The 15,628-nt window shown below is 49.5% G+C and overlaps 1 protein-coding gene across 1 annotated transcript in view; it reads right to left on the minus strand.

Moving 5' to 3' along the window:
* CDH4 (cadherin 4) overlaps window positions 1-15,628 on the minus strand; it is a 562,448-nt gene that overhangs the window by 411,088 nt on the left and 135,732 nt on the right. The gene's annotated exons all lie outside the window — the stretch shown is intronic.

Consider the following 15,628-nt stretch of genomic DNA (forward strand, 5'->3'; position numbering starts at 1 on the left):
ATCCAGCTGCGGGTCACTCCAAGGAAAAGGAAGCTCTCGGAAGGCAGACTGAGGCCTTCGAGAATGCCGTACAGCTTCATTCTTTTCTTCATCTCCTTTGGCCTAGTTCCTCAGTTCTCACACTTCTATCAGGCAAATGTGTAACCTCTACACTACGGAAACACAGTGGTTCTCACACTTCTGCACGCATGAGGATTAATCAACACGAAGGGCGGCACGCCCAAAGCCTTGCATTGGCTCTTTAGAGTCAACTTAAGTGATTTTCAAGAGCGATTTTGACAATCCCAATCAACATTCCAGCAGGTTTTCTGTTTTTTTTTTTTTTTTTTTAAGAAATTGACAAGCAGATTCTAAAATTTACATGAAAATGCAAATTGCCCCGAAGAACCAAAGACATTTTGAAAAGAATAAAATTGGATGACTTACACTCCCAGATCTTGAGATATCCTATAAAGGTGCAATGATCAAGGCAGGTGGTATTGGCAGAAAGATGTCCTGTAGAACAATGCACAGAATAGAAAGTCTAAGGGCAGAGCCACATACAAGATCACCTATTATGTGACAAAACTGCCAAGGTAATCAAATAGGAAAAGGAAGGTCTTTCCAACAAATGGTGCTGGAACAACTGGATATCCCTAAGGAAAAGATACATTGATCCTTAACTCACTCGATACAGAAAGTTCACCCTAAAACAGATCACAGATCTGAATGAAGAAGATAGAACTCTGAAACTTGTAGAAGAAAGCATAGGAGAAAAGATGCTGAGACTTCAGGGTAGGACAAGATTTCTTAGATAGCACAAAGAAAGTGTGATCCACAAAAGGAAAAATCGACAAACGGGATTCTATCAAAATGAGATCTTTTGCTCTTTGAAAGACACTCCCCAGAAAACAAGGCAAGCCACTGAATGGCAAAGAATGTTTTAATATATAGACAAAAATTATATCTAGGATATAAAGATCAGTTCAACACAATGATAATGAAACCATACAGGACACTGTGGGGCCTTCCGGGGGACAGATTCCTCCCATGTCCCCCGCCTCTCATTTGTAGAAAACCTTTACCTTCCTTGGCCTTCCCCAAGTTCCAAAGAGCAAATTTAATCAGAGAAGTAAGAAAATTCAGAAACAAAGGAAAACAGTCAAGCAAGACAAAACAATAATTGTTTAGCCATAAAACTAAGTCAAGGACCTTGAGTTCCTCCTCAAGGGCTATAGATAATTTTATGAGCCATATCCTTGAGCCGTTTTGCAGATACTAAGACTCCCACTAGGTGGAATAAGTTAATTGTGTGCTGACCACAAGCATGTAGACCCCAGACCAGTTGGAACTAGAAGGTTGATGACTGAGATTCCAGAAACATCACCCTGTTACCTTACCATCAACCAATCAGAGAATTGTGCAGGGGCTGATCACATACCCTGCGACCCTCCTCTCTCACTTTCTCTTTAAAAACCCTTTCCTAAAAGCCATCAGGGAGTTTGGGTCTTTTGAGCACGAGCTGCCCATTCTCCTTGGTTGGCCCTGCGATAAACACTGAACTTTCCTTCACCACAACCGGGTGTCAGTAGATTGGCTGTACCACATGTCACGAGAGCGACCTGAGTTTGGTTAGGTAACGATGAGAAGACAAACAATGCAATCTAAGAATGGACTGAAGATTTAACAGAAGAGGTATGAATGACAATGAGAACATGGCAAGGTGCCCCACATCATGAGTCTCCAGGGAAATGAAAATTAACCACCACGAGATCCCATGACACACTCGCCAAAATGGCGATAATTTAAAGGACTGACCACACCACCTGAGGGATAGGATGTGGAACTCTCAGGCTGCTGTAGGAATGTAAAATGGTCCAACCACTTTGGAAAACTGTCGGGAAGGGTAAACATACCCTTACCAGCAGCTGTTCCACTCCTAGGGGCTCACCCCAGACAGGTGGAACACGGGGGACTTGAGTCCAAATGCTTAGAGCAGCTTTATTCCCAGCAGCAGAAACCTAGAAACAATCCAAAACGTCCATCCGCAGGTGCATGATAAACAAAAAGTGTCTCCATACAAGGGACTACTACTCAGCAACAGAAAGGAACAACAGACACACAAACAACACGGACGGATCTCAGAGTCGTTAAACTGGGGGAAGGAAGCCAAGCACCAAATGATTCCATTTCTATAAAGCTGTAGAAAATGCCCACTCATCTACAGTGACAATAAGCTGATCAGTGTTGCCAGGGGATGGCAGAGGGGAGGCTGACTGCAGGGAGGCTGACTGCAGGGAGGCAAAGCGAGCTTTTCGGGGGGAACGAAAAGCTCTAAATCTTGGTTATGGTGGTGGTTTCACGACTGTGTTCATCTGTCAAAACTCATGGAAATGTACACGTAAAGGGGTAGAGTTTATTGTATGTAAATTTTATCTCGATAAACTTGATTTAAAAAAAGAGTAATTTTTTTTAAAGTATTTGTTTATTTATTTATTTACGGCTGTGTTGGGTCTTCGTTTCTGTGTGAGGGCTTTCTCTGGCTGCGGCAAGCAGGGGCCACTCTTCATCACGGTGCGCGGGCCTCTCACTATCGCGGCCTCTCCTGTTGCAGAGCACAGGCTCCAGACACGCAGGCTCAGTAATTGTGGCTCACGGGCCCAGTTGCTCCGCAGCATGTGGGATCTTCCCAGACCAGGGCTCGAACCCGTGTCCCCTGCATTGGCAGGCAGATTCTCAACCACTGCGCCACCAGGGAAGCCCAAAAAAAGAGTAATTTTGACCAAGCAAGATTTTCTCCTACATTGGAACTCCAGATTTGTCAAAGAGATCTTCCCCATTCAGTACTTTATGATTTGAAATAGTCGGGGTGGGGGGTTTTGCTTGTTTGTTTAAAAGAAAACTACTTCAGTGAGCCTTTAAGGTTCAGGTCCACCCTACCCCTGACTGACATGCTGTACTTGGTAGGTGGTTCCTAGCAGGTGACTAATTTCACTTCCGTATATGGAAGCAGCACATTACAGCCAAGCAGAAAAACAACAGCTCCAGAACATTCTTCCGTTAACGCTGACGGCGGCACCTCCTTAGAAGGAGGCATCTCATCTCGGGGCATTTTGGAGCGTGGGCATCTCTTGTCAACGAACAGCCAGAACAGTTTAAAACGCACTTCTGCAGAGAACCTGGGGCCTGGTGGGGTATCAGCACAAAGGAACACTCAGGCTTCTTTCTCCGTCTCTTGGCCGGTGGGAAATAAAGAATACACTTTTAGCTAAATGAGAACTGAAGTGTATTGGAGGAGTGCTATAAATTATATGCGGGCCACCAAATAAAACTCAATTTTCAGGTGATGTGAAGGTGCAGTGCTTCTGGAGAAGCTGCTTTGCATATCACACCAGACAGCAGGTAATGAGAGGCAGGCCTCGCGCCGGACCGTCGGCAGCGGCCGGTGATTGCATGCTTCCTTCCCTCCCTCTGATCGCACCGCTGCAGTGTTGATTCCGAACACGGCGGCCCATGAACAGTGTCACCGTTGTGTCCCTGGTGCGGGTCTGCTGGCGACGCCGGCAAGCAGCCGCTGCAAATAAAGCGTGATAAGGCACTGCATCCTGCCGCGCTCAGCAGGCTCCCCTCTCCTCCTGCAGTTAACATCAAACTGCTTTAGCTTCACAGGCTTCGGCACTATAAATGGCCTCGAGGCAGAAGGCCGCCTGGCCCGCTGATGGACGGGCTTCAAAGCTGAGCGCAGACTCACATTCGGGGTGGAGGCGGGGGGGCTGCTGAAAATCCGTATCCCTCCCTTCTCTGCGTGCACACACCCGCTCTGCAGAGCCCCTAAGACACGCCTTAGAAATCATTCTCTCATTAGCGCTGCTTGGTCCAATCAACAGAGGGTTTAGGGAAACATTATGAAGTGTCGTTGCAAGAGCCATAGCACCAAGAGGCGCTGGAGAGCTCTCGACGCCCTTGCCACTTTGCCTTGAGTGTGGTCCACAGTTGAGCAGAGCAGCTTCTCCTGGGAGCTCCTTAGAAATTCAGGGTCCCAAGACCCCTCAGGGGCCTGCTGACTCAGAATCTCTGGGGGTGGACCCAAAGATCTGTTTTAACGGGCACCTTCACGTGAGAAGCGCAGCTCTAAGCCCTGTTCTTGGCTCTCAAGCGCACCTGTGCCTCTGGTGCTTTTCTCGGGAATCACTTACCTGCAGACACAGATGCCAGACAGGCTCAGAGGGAGGCTTCAGAGGGAACACTTACTGAAAATCTCATCCATTCATCCATCCATCCACCCACCCATCCAATCCTACCTAATCCATCCATCCACACCCACTTACTGACACAGCTATCCACCTATCCCTTCATCCATTCATCCCTCCCTCCATCCACCTACCCTCCACCCCTACCCCCATCTATCCACCAATCCAATCCATCCATCCACTCAACCAACAGATACTGGGCGCTGATTTCCTGCCTGGGACTGCAGACCCAGGGATGAGAAGGCCCACTGGGTGCTGTACCCTCTGTGTCTCTAGCCCACAGTTGGCCTTAAACTAATTGACACCTAGTCTACCTCATCACCAGGAGAGGTGAGAAGGCCTGATGGCCAGAGCACGAGTGGGCTCCGAGGCTGCCTGTGAGGCTTGGAATGCCACCTCTGACGCTGCCTGGCTGTGTGACTTTGGGCAAGCTGAACAAGCTCTCTGAGGCTCAAATTTGTCAGATCTGTGAGATAGAGGTTATAACGGTCTCTACCTCAAGACTTGTTTGTAAAGGTTAAATGAGTTCATAAATGAAGACCAGTATCTGGAAAGAGTGAGCAGTCAAATATAAGCTGCGTTTATTTTCATCACTTTGTTGTCATCCCTGTGAACAAGGAACCCAGAGTCTGAAAAATGCAAAGAAGTACAATACAACAACATTTCTAGAGAAGTGGAAGAAGAATACACACGTGCTGAGAACATGGGGGAAATGGCTCTGTCTGTGTACAGCTGTCCCTGGAACACAGTCAGCAATCATGGTCTCTCTCCACCTACCTACCTACCCATCCTCTATCTGTTTAGCTAAGATTTATACTAAAGCACACATCTGGTAAAAAGCACAAACCGTTAAGTGTAGAGCTCGATGGATTTTCAAAGTGAACACACCCACCATGTTAGGAGCATCCATCACTGGGACCACGGAAGCCCCCTCGCGCCATAGCCCAGTGCCCACCTGCAAAGGTGACCACTACTATGCCTTCTGCCAGCATCAAGTCTGGGAGCCGCCCTTGTACGGAAGGCAGCGTTCACCGTGTCTGAATGCTGTGTAGTATTCCGCTGCACACACATCCCACCGTTTCTTGTGCATTCTACTACCGATAGGCATTCGGATGTTTGGGGAAATCACAAATGATGCTGCGGAGAACATTCTTGTACTTGTTTCCTGGTGCCCATCCACACGCATCTCTGTTAGGGACCCATCCCGGAGTGGGATTCCTGGGGCACGGGATATGCTTACACTCAGCTTTTTTTCTTTTTTGGCCATGCTGTGAGGCACGCGGGATCTTAGTTCCCCGACCAGGGATCAAACCCATGTCCCCTGCTTTGGAAGTGCGGACTCTTAACCACTGGACCGCCGGGGAAGTCTCCCACTCAGCTTTGATAGCAACTGTCAACAGTTTTCCTGATGGCTGGACCGGTTGACACTCCCTTCCGCCCCACAGTGGGTCAGAATTCCAGGTGCTGCACACCTCTGCCACGGTGGGCAGTGTCCGAGTTTCCCCTTCAGGAGGACTTCGAATGAACCCACCTTCCCAGCCTTGAGAGGCTCTGGACCACAGGCCTTCCCACTCTGCCCCACTCTTCACCCCCTGAGCAGCTGCTTTCTGCCCGGCGTCTCTCTCATCCGAGAATGTGTACCCTAGAAGTCAGCACCCACCGGGGAAACGCCACGCAGATGCTGGCCCCTGTTCTCTGTAGTTCTCTGTAGTTCTCTTTGCTCTGGGATACTGGCCCCTCAGGTCCTAGGTGCCTTGGTTGCTTTCTGATGCTTTCAAGTCTTCCTTCCTCCCTCCCTCCCTCCTTCCTTCCTTCCTTCTTTCTTCCTACCTAATGCAACCTTTGATTTTTGGTGACTTAGTCGGATACCAGCCGCTCTGTCATATTGGACCTGGAGGTCCCGGTTGATAGGTATGGACTGACTGCCTGGTGCGAGGGGCAGGTGGGAAAGAGCTACTAGCAGAAAAGTAAATAATGACCAGATAGCCTTTTGCCTGTCATGAAATTCGGGGTCTGGAACTGGCACTCCAGGCAGAAGACAGAGCAGGGGCTGCACACACCAGAGGCTCCACGTAGATGATCCTGTTCAGGATCCTGGAAGCAGCAGCCTGGGAAGGTGGAGAGTGTGGGGATGAGAGGCAGAGCAGAGGGGCTGGAAGGGGCCAGGTGGTCCCAAGACAACCTCAGCTGGAAAACAGTTCTGATTGATGCAGGATGACACGTAAATCGAGAACCAGAGAAGATGATGTTCTGACTTCACGCAACAGTCCCTAAAACCCCTGCAGGAAAACTGGGAACGCCCTTGGCCTCTGGATCTGTTTGTGCCGGAGAAAGACACATCCTCCCTCCTGGCCCACTCAGAAACAGGCCACTGAACCCCATCAGCGAAGCTGTGCAGAACAGGGCGAGCTGCCACCACACAGAACCAGTGCTCGTCACACGATGCAGGGCAAAGGTCTCCTCTGCAGGGCTGGGAGCACGGAGCTGGAAAGAAGAGAGGGGAAGGCAGGGTGTTTCCACCTCGCTGTTTGAAAATGCAGCAGGAAGCTAGGTAGTGGCTTCGAGACTGTGTTAATTGCTTGTTCCAAAGATGCCAGCCCGTGAAGCCCCCACTTCTGATTTTTCTTCTCCCTAATTAGACCCGGAGTTGCCGTCATATGTACAGTGCTCACTTCGGTTATAAATGAGTGACACGGACATTATTAAAGAAAACACCACCTACAATGAATGTGGTAACCAGCAACAGAAAAATTACTAACAATTAGCCAGGAGCCAACAGCTGGTTTTAAGTAAAAGCTCACAGGCAAGATCTTTATGTAGAGGAGTATCTTTATTCTGAAATCCTAAACACCCAAACACATCCCTACACACATCCTGTGCTTCTGAGACAACCCAGAAAGAAGACCAGGCAGCAAACACTTGCTCTTGCCTCACCCTCCCTGGCAACCTCCCCGGCTAATGCCCTCTGCCACCTTCGCTGGTATTGACAGCCCAGGCGACCTTGGGTAGCGAGGCAACACCGTGATCCTGAAAAGTTTGGGAGGGCCAAGCCTGCCCGGCACAATCACAATGTCATCGGCCATGTTCCCGGCAATCATAATTGGGATCTATATGAGCCACTCACACACGAAACGGAAATGCAGGTGGTGGGACGGAATTAGCAAACAGGCAAACGTGTCCTCTGCAGTCTCCGAAGCTCAGACCTGAGGAAGACGTGGAGGTTCTGCAATTCTCCACCTGGCACACCAGGATCCAGGTAGCCCACAATCCTATCAACATGATGTAAACGTACATTCACTGAACTTAAGTCAAACGGCAATAGTGTGTATGAGCTACGGATAACATTTTGTAGGACATAACATTATTCACCATATACACCTACGTTTTCCTGTATTTCGAGCTACGGATAACATTTTGTAGGACATAACTTTATTCACCATATACACCTACGTTTTCCTGTATTTCTCATCTTTAATACATGAAGCTAGAGTATTTTCCAAGCAAAACTTCAATCACAATCAGCGGGATTAAAACACTGCTCGGTGGAAAAACAAGATCATTCCTTTAACTGTCAGATTAAAAAAAAAACAAACTAGTAACCTCTATTAAATACATTATGCATTCCTCTGTCTTATCGCTTTTTGTTTTCTCATAAAAGAAATAACTCTTCATCAGTTTTTTAACTGCAAAGAACACAGAATAAAATTCCCTGGGGTCTCCCCCCCGCCGAGGGGTGTATTGCTAATTGTCTGCTGTGTGTTTCCCTGAATTATCACACACAGGATGTGAGCACGCTTTTGGGTTCACGGCTGGGCCAAGGCCACTGATGTGATCAGCAGCGGGTGGTCCTGGTCCCGTCCTGGGCAGTGCCAACCAGAACCACTGGCCCCGGTGCTATGGGGACTAGGGGACTAGGGGGGCGACTGGGGTTCTGGTGCCACTTGCTCCCTGTCTCTGCATCTGGACGGCCTTCCACGGGCTCTCACCTCATCTCACAGGCAATCACTGCAGTGTCTTCCCTCCTCAAGGGTCTCTCCTGGGCTTGACCTCAGGACTGCCTCCCAGCAGGTGCCCGCTGCAGACCCGGGCTCTGCATATCCACACAGGGACCGGCCCCACTGCCCTGTCCTGAGCCTCCCCGAGAGCCCCTGCCCCCTCCCCCTGGCTCCGCCCAGGCCTCCGCTGACCCTCCCTGGCAGATCCCTTCCTCGCTTCACCCCAAGTGCCCAAGGGGGCCAAGTGGCTGCTCCAGCTTCAGGGCTGAGCCGCCATCCTGGCTGCCTTCCTCCCCCCACCCTCCTGCGGGCAGGGCAGCGCTCAAGAGAGAGGGTGTGCGGTCCGAGGGGCCGGTGTGAGCCCAGCACCGCCGTCAGAGCCCCGCACGCAGCACAGATGTAGAGTTGGCTGTCAAACGGGACACTCGCGGCCTGCGGGCCGGGGAAGGACCGCGTGTGCTGGGCTGGGCCGCGTGCCGGGTGCACCAGGGCCTCACCTGGATGGCAGGTGGAGCAACAGCAAGAAACACCCGAAGAGGGAGGGGCTGCCCAGGGTCCACCCCTGGGGCTTCCTGACCCCAAACCTGCTCTGCCTCCTCACCTGCAACGCCATCTCTCCTACCCCGCCTCTCACAGCTGAACCTCGTCCCTCTAGGTGTAGCTTCGAGGCCGGTCTTCCAGAGCCTCCCCTGGCCTCCAGGACTCTGCACCTCTGCACTGGAGCCCCACAATGCCCAGCGTGGTTTTCCAGCCCAGCACGGCCTCGTCCTACTTTGCGGGTCTCTCTGTCTCCTGCACTGACTCTCATTTCCCTGAGAGGAGGTTGTCTGATGCTGGTGCCCCAGGGCCTGACCCAGAGCCCATCTCCGCGAATCTTCCTCGGATGCGCCTGCACGCGTGAGAGCCCGAGCGCGCAGGCTCCCCTCCTGCAGTGGACCCCGTGCGCTCTGGGGCGGTGGGTCAGGTTTCAGCTTGTGTGAACGCACATGTGTGTGTGTTAAGTTTTTATGTGCATTTGTGCGCACGAACACATTCACACGCCTGCGTGTGTGCACATGGGTATGCGTGGTACGTGCATGCACACGGATGTTAATTTGTGTGCATGTGTGCATGAGCGTGTGATCAGGTATGAGCTGGAAAAGCAGGCAGAGGCCAGGTGGGGGAAGGTTCCAGAAGCCGCTGAAGAAGTCTAGCCTCCATTATGGTAGGACCATGCATTCAGGACTGTTTGCCTGGATGCAAAGAGAGGGAAGGACCAAGTAAAGCACTATTCATGATGCAGAAATCAGAGGGTATAAGTGTGTAGATCTCAAACTGAAAAAAAAAGCAAATGACAAATGTACCTGCCAAGTAAAAAAAGGGATCCAATGCAAGTCACACGCAGAGAAATCCCCCACCAAGTCTCCCGCAAGTGAAATTTCTCAAAGGGTCATCTGAGTCGATGCGAACCAAGTTCATCCGAGTCCATTTGCGAAATTAAACAAAACCAGAGCGAGAGGAAAAGAGCCCGGGGCTCCACACACCCTGTCTCTGTTGTGGACGCTGTGGAAGCTTTGCCGTCGGCCAGTGCAGCCAGGACGGAAGAATCTCCCTCACTGCCCGGACGGGGCAGGGCTGGCACAGGAGGGAACTGATTTAGAGGCACAAGGGCAGGGGCTGCTGCGTCTGCGGTGGGCACACACCTCCAACCTGCACCCCGGCTGCAGCCCTTGTCCTAACTCAGAATTTGTGGCCAGACTCTGGATGTTCTGGATGAGAGGTCTACAAACTTTGTGCTCAGGTACCCCATGGATAGAAGGACTTTTCTGGCATGCACCCTAATTATGTGGATATTTACATGTTTGTAAACGTGCTGTCAGTACTCAGTAGTTTAAGGCACAGGGCTCCCTTCGGGGGAGGCTGGGAGAGGTTTCTTCCATAAGGATAATGCATATAGATTTACATTTTGGAAAGTCCTCTTGGTAACTCTGCATGTTTGGGGCTGACTTCTCTCAGATGTGATGGGATCATCGTTTGCTGTTTGTTTTTGCTTTTTCACCCCTGACTCTGGCCGGGAAGGGGTTGGCCCTCACCCAGAAGGGGTGTCAGCTCTGGAGCTCTCTGGCTCACTTAACACTGATGCCGTGAGGACTGTCTCCAGCTTGAGGTTCCTCTGTAGGAATATTTGAAAGCCACTTGTCTACTGTGTTAAGGTGAGTTTAGTTAAAACTAGGCAATAATTCATAAATACACTTCACCAAGCGCGCTCCCAATGAGCCCGTCTCCGTGGGCTGATGCCGGGCAGTGAGCACGCTCCCCTCAGCTCCCCTCCTGACACAACCCAGCTCCTCAGATCCAGGCACAGGCAGAGGGTTCTCCTCTACCCCCATCATGAACATCAGCCAAGTTCAATGTCTTCTGTTTTTCCTTGAAGCAGACATCAAAGTATAACAGGAAAAGTCTACACATCACAGGTACCCAGCCTGGTGGATTTTCACTGTGAAAACCACCTTACCTCTCTTGTGTAACCACCACCCCAAACCCCCCTTAATTCCCTTTAGCCCTGAAACACCCTCCACCCCAAAGAGACACCTTTACCCCGACTTCTGTGTAGACAAATTCTACCTTGTTCAGTATTTCCTATCAACTGAAGCATCCAGAATGCTCCCTTTGGCGTCTGGCTCCTTTGATCAAAAGTTTGTGTATGTGCTTCACCCATGTCCCTTCTGGTGGCTTCCATTTTGTCTAGAATTATGAAGTCTCCTCTTACTACTGGATTTAAGAAAGATTTCCTGGTGATTTTCTTGGTAATTATCTTTCTTTTTTTAAAAGTTGATTTACAATGTTGTGTTAGTTTCAGGGGTACAGCAAAGTGATTTAGTTATACATATACATATATTCATTCCTTTTAGATTTTTTTCTCATATGGGTTATCGCAGAATATTGAGTAGAGTTCCCCGTGCTATACAGTATGTCCTTGTTGGTTATCCATCTTATATATAGCAGTGTGTGTGTGCTCCTCCCAAGCTCCTGACTTATCCCTCCCTGCCCACCACGTTTCCCCTTTGGTAACCATAAGTTTGTTTTTAATAACTGTAAGCCTGCTTCTGCTTTGTAAATAAGTTTATCTGTATATTTTTTAAAAGGGATGGGATAGGGAGGGTGGGAGGGAGATGCAAGAGGGAGGAGATATGGGGATATATGTATATGTATGGCTGATTCACTTTGTTATAAAGCAGAAACTAACACACCGTTGTAGAGCAATTATACTCCAAAAAAGATGTTAAAAAAAATCAGATTCCGCATATGAGTGATATCATAGGATATTTGTCTTTCTGACTGACTTAGTTCACTTAGCATGATCATCTCCAGGTCCATCCATGTTGCTGCAAATGGCATTATTTCATTCTCTTTTATGGCTGAGTAGTATTCCATTGTCTGTATGGACCACATCTTCTTTATCCCTTCCTCTTTCGAGGGGCATTTAGGTTGTTCCAAGGGTAATTTTCTGAAATTGAAGCATATCATTGCTGGAGTAAAGGATACACTCCTAACGACAAATCTCACAGCTGCGCAACCCCATGTAACCACCAGCCAGTGAAGCTAGAGAAGATTTCTGGCCTCCCTGTGCCCCGCAAGGTCAACCCTCCCACAAAAATGAGGCGCTCATGACCTCCATCACGATGGGCTAGTTTTGCCTGATTTTGGGCTCCAGGTCGTGGAGTCATGTACTCTTCTGAGGCCGGCTACTTCCACTGACATCATGTCTCTGAGATTCACCTGCAGCCACTCTTCATCACTGTCTATATTGTTCAGTTCCGTGAAGACATCCCGATTCATCAGCTATGGGTCGTTCCCAACTCTGGACTGTTAGGAAGATGCTGCTGTGAACCCTCTAGGACGTGATTTTTGTGCACACCACAAGTTTTCGTTGGGCATAACCTTAGGAGGGGGGTAGCTGGGTCCCTGGAAATGCACATGTCCAGCTTTAAAAGACCTGCCATGTGGGTTTCCAAAATGGTTGGGCCATTTCTTTTCTTTTTACTGGCAAAAAAAAAGTTAATGGAAGTTGTAGTAAGATCTCCCCAGCCTTTCAGGGACATTCTCACATGGCCCACGTGGGGATGGCTGCCCACAGGACACAGATGATGTCTCCCTGCTGAGATGTCCACCCACGTTGCCATGGTGACGGGATCACACCCAGAGTGAGGGGCACCTGCAAGCAGCCCCTCTCTCTCTTCCCGCTCTTTCAGCCATTTTTAGCTCCAGCCCCACCAGGCCTGGCCCTGACCTGTCCCCTCCCACCAACAAGGCCTCCAGGCCCCCTGCAGGTCTCCCTGCAGCAGGAGGAGCCGTCTGCAGAGGGAGGCTCTTTCTCAGAGCGAAGGATTCCCACAGCTGCGCACACTCCTGGGACCACATCGTCAGGGCTACGCTGGGAAAGAGCCAGACAGTACTGGGTCAGCAGCCGGTATCTTCTACCGCTGTGGGTCCGAGGCCTCCTCATCCCCCTACACTTCCTGGTAAAGTGGGGCTCACGGATGCCCACTCGGAGGGTGAAGGTTAGAATTCGATGAGAATTCACAGGCTTTGCAAACAGTGCACACTACAGACGCCTCCCATGCTGGGTGCTTCTCAGGAGGCTGCAAACATTCGCGTGTGATCCCCACCCTCAGGGCCACACGGGGCAGGTGACACCGAAGGTTGCGTAGTTCAGAGCCGACGCCGGCTATGAGGGGACAGTGCAGAGAGACAGAACACAGGGGAGTCACAGGGCACGAAAAGCAGGGACCTCTGCAGGGTGGACAGTTAGGCCACGGCCTGAAGGGCGAGCAGGGATTCGCCAGACAAAGGGGAACAGCACGGGGGGCAAAGGCTGGGAGCGGGGACGGCCTTGGCTCGGGGACCGAGAGGGAGACAGCCAGGCCTGCGGAGTGGAGAGCGGAGCGGCGGACGGGCCAGACCCATGTGGTTCCTACAGGGCACAAAGTGTCCAGACAGAAAGCCTAATGGATAGTTGGGGCCTGTCCTTTCCAAACGTGCCTTTGAGTATAAAGATGGCCTGGCTGTCACTGGCCCCACTGCTGGACCAAGACGGCCAGCGCTCAGCACACGGGGAGGGAGTCGGGCCTCTGGCGGCAGCTTCAGAGCAGAGGCCACAGGGACGGGGTCACGTCCACGCATGTGTCCCCCTCCCCCCACTGCACATGCACAGCGTCTGTCTCCAGCCCTCCCGGAACTGTTTCAGCAGTAAAACAAATAATGCAAGTCTGGAAAACTGGCCGACATTCTGAGAGGTAAACAGCTAGAGATGCCCTCCCGGGTGCACGGTGCCCATCTCAGCATCCTGAGACATCAATAGATATAAAGATACTGCGGCGAGAGACGGGCCGGGTGCGTGGAGACAGTTGTTGGTAACAGTCGGCTCAGAGGGGGACGCGCTGACTGCCTGACGTGTCACCCGAGGCGCCTGCTCACGCCCGCATTTAGAGGCAACAGCTGGCGCTTCAGTGGGCGCCCTGCACCCCGCAGCTGGTCCAGGTGGAAGAGGCCACCTCAGCAGGTTTGCTGGCGTGGGGGGAGGGGGAGGGGGAGGGGGAAGGAGGGGGTGGAGGGAGGGAGGACACGGACAGAGAGGCCCGGACAGCACGGCCCCCAAGAGAGGCCTTTTCTTAGGAAGAAGGAAGTGGCCGCAGAATCCGGGTCTCATCCGCAGCGCTCTGCTCAGCTCTGTGGGCCACGTATTTCTCTATTGAGCAGTAGTGCCGGCCTGGGCCAGTCCTGCTGCATTCCAAATGACAGTTTCCAAACACCCCCTCAATTCAGCTTCCCCTTGGGTCCAAAGTCTTCCCATCCAACAACTGGGCCAGCTCCCAAGACGTGCACCCCATGTCTACGTGCAGACATCCAATCCTCCCCAAAGGCAGCAAGTCAGGAAAAAACTGTCCAGGTTTTACCCTCTCAGAAAAATTGCCTTTAATTAAAATGCATAAACCCACATCCCCCAAATCACACTCAGAAACCTTGTGTCCGACATCCATTCACGATAAAAACTCTCCAGAAAGAGGGCACAGAGGGAACATACCTCAATGTAGTAAAGGCCACACGCGACAAGCCCAGAGCAAACATCATACTCGATGGTGAAAAGCTGAAAGCGTTTCCTCTAAGGTCAGGAACAAGACAAGGATGCCCCCTCTCATCACTTTCAGGCAACATAGTATTGGAAGTTTTAGCCAGAGCAAGTAGGCAATGAAAAGAAATAGAAGGCATCTGAATCAGAAAGGAAGATGTAAAACCATCACGTTTTTGAGTGACATGGTATTATATGTAGAAAATCCTAAAGACTCCAAAAAGCTGTTAGAACTAATAAACAAATTCGGTAAAGTTACAGGGTACAAAATCAATACACAAAAATCTTTTGCATTCCTATACACTAATAATGAGCTAACAGAAAGAGAAATTAACATTCCCATTTACAATTACATCAAAAAGAATAAAATACCTAGGAATAAATTTAACCAAGGAGGTGAAAGACCTGTACAGTGAAAACCATAAGACATTGATGAAAGAAACTGAAGAAGATGCAAATAAATGGAAAGATTTTCTGTGCTCATGGATTGGAAGACTTAATATTGTTAAAATTTCCATACTGCTCAAAGAGATCTACAGAATCTCTGCAACCCCTATCAAAATTCCAATGACATTTTTCACCGAAATAGAAAAAACAATCCTAAAATGTGTATGGAACCACAAAAGACCCTGCATAGCCATCTTAAGCTGGTGGCATCATACTTTCTGATTTCAAACTATATTACAAAGCTGTAGTAATCAAAATGGTAATTTCTGGTATAAAAACAGGCACAGAGACCAGTGGAATAGATTAGAGACACTAGAAATAAACCCACACATATGTGGCCAATTAATATACGACAAAGGAGCCAAGAATATACAATGGGGAAAGAACAATCTCTTAAATGGTGTTGGGAAAACTGGACAGACACATGCAAAAGAATGAAACTGGACACCATCTTACACCATCCACAAAAGTTAACTCAAAATGGATTAAATACTTGAACATAAGACTTGAAATCATAAAACTCCTAGAAGTAAACACAGAAGGTAAGCTTCCTGACATCAGTCTTAGAGACGATACTTCTGGATTTGACAACAAAGGCAAAAATAAACAAGTGGGATTACATCAAACTAAAAACCTTCAGTACAGCAAAGGAAACAATCAACAAAATGAAAAGGTGACATACTGAATGGGAAAAAATATTTAAAATAATTTACCTGATATGGGGTTAATATTCAAAATATATAAGGAACTCATAGAATTCAATAGCAAAACCCAAAAACAACCAAACAAAAAATCTAATTAAAAAATGAGCAGAAGACCTAAATAGACGTTTTTCCAAAAAAGGTACA

The sequence above is a fragment of the Eubalaena glacialis genome, chromosome 13 (genome assembly GCF_028564815.1).
Source record: "Eubalaena glacialis isolate mEubGla1 chromosome 13, mEubGla1.1.hap2.+ XY, whole genome shotgun sequence".
Taxonomy (NCBI): Eukaryota; Metazoa; Chordata; class Mammalia; order Artiodactyla; family Balaenidae; genus Eubalaena; species Eubalaena glacialis.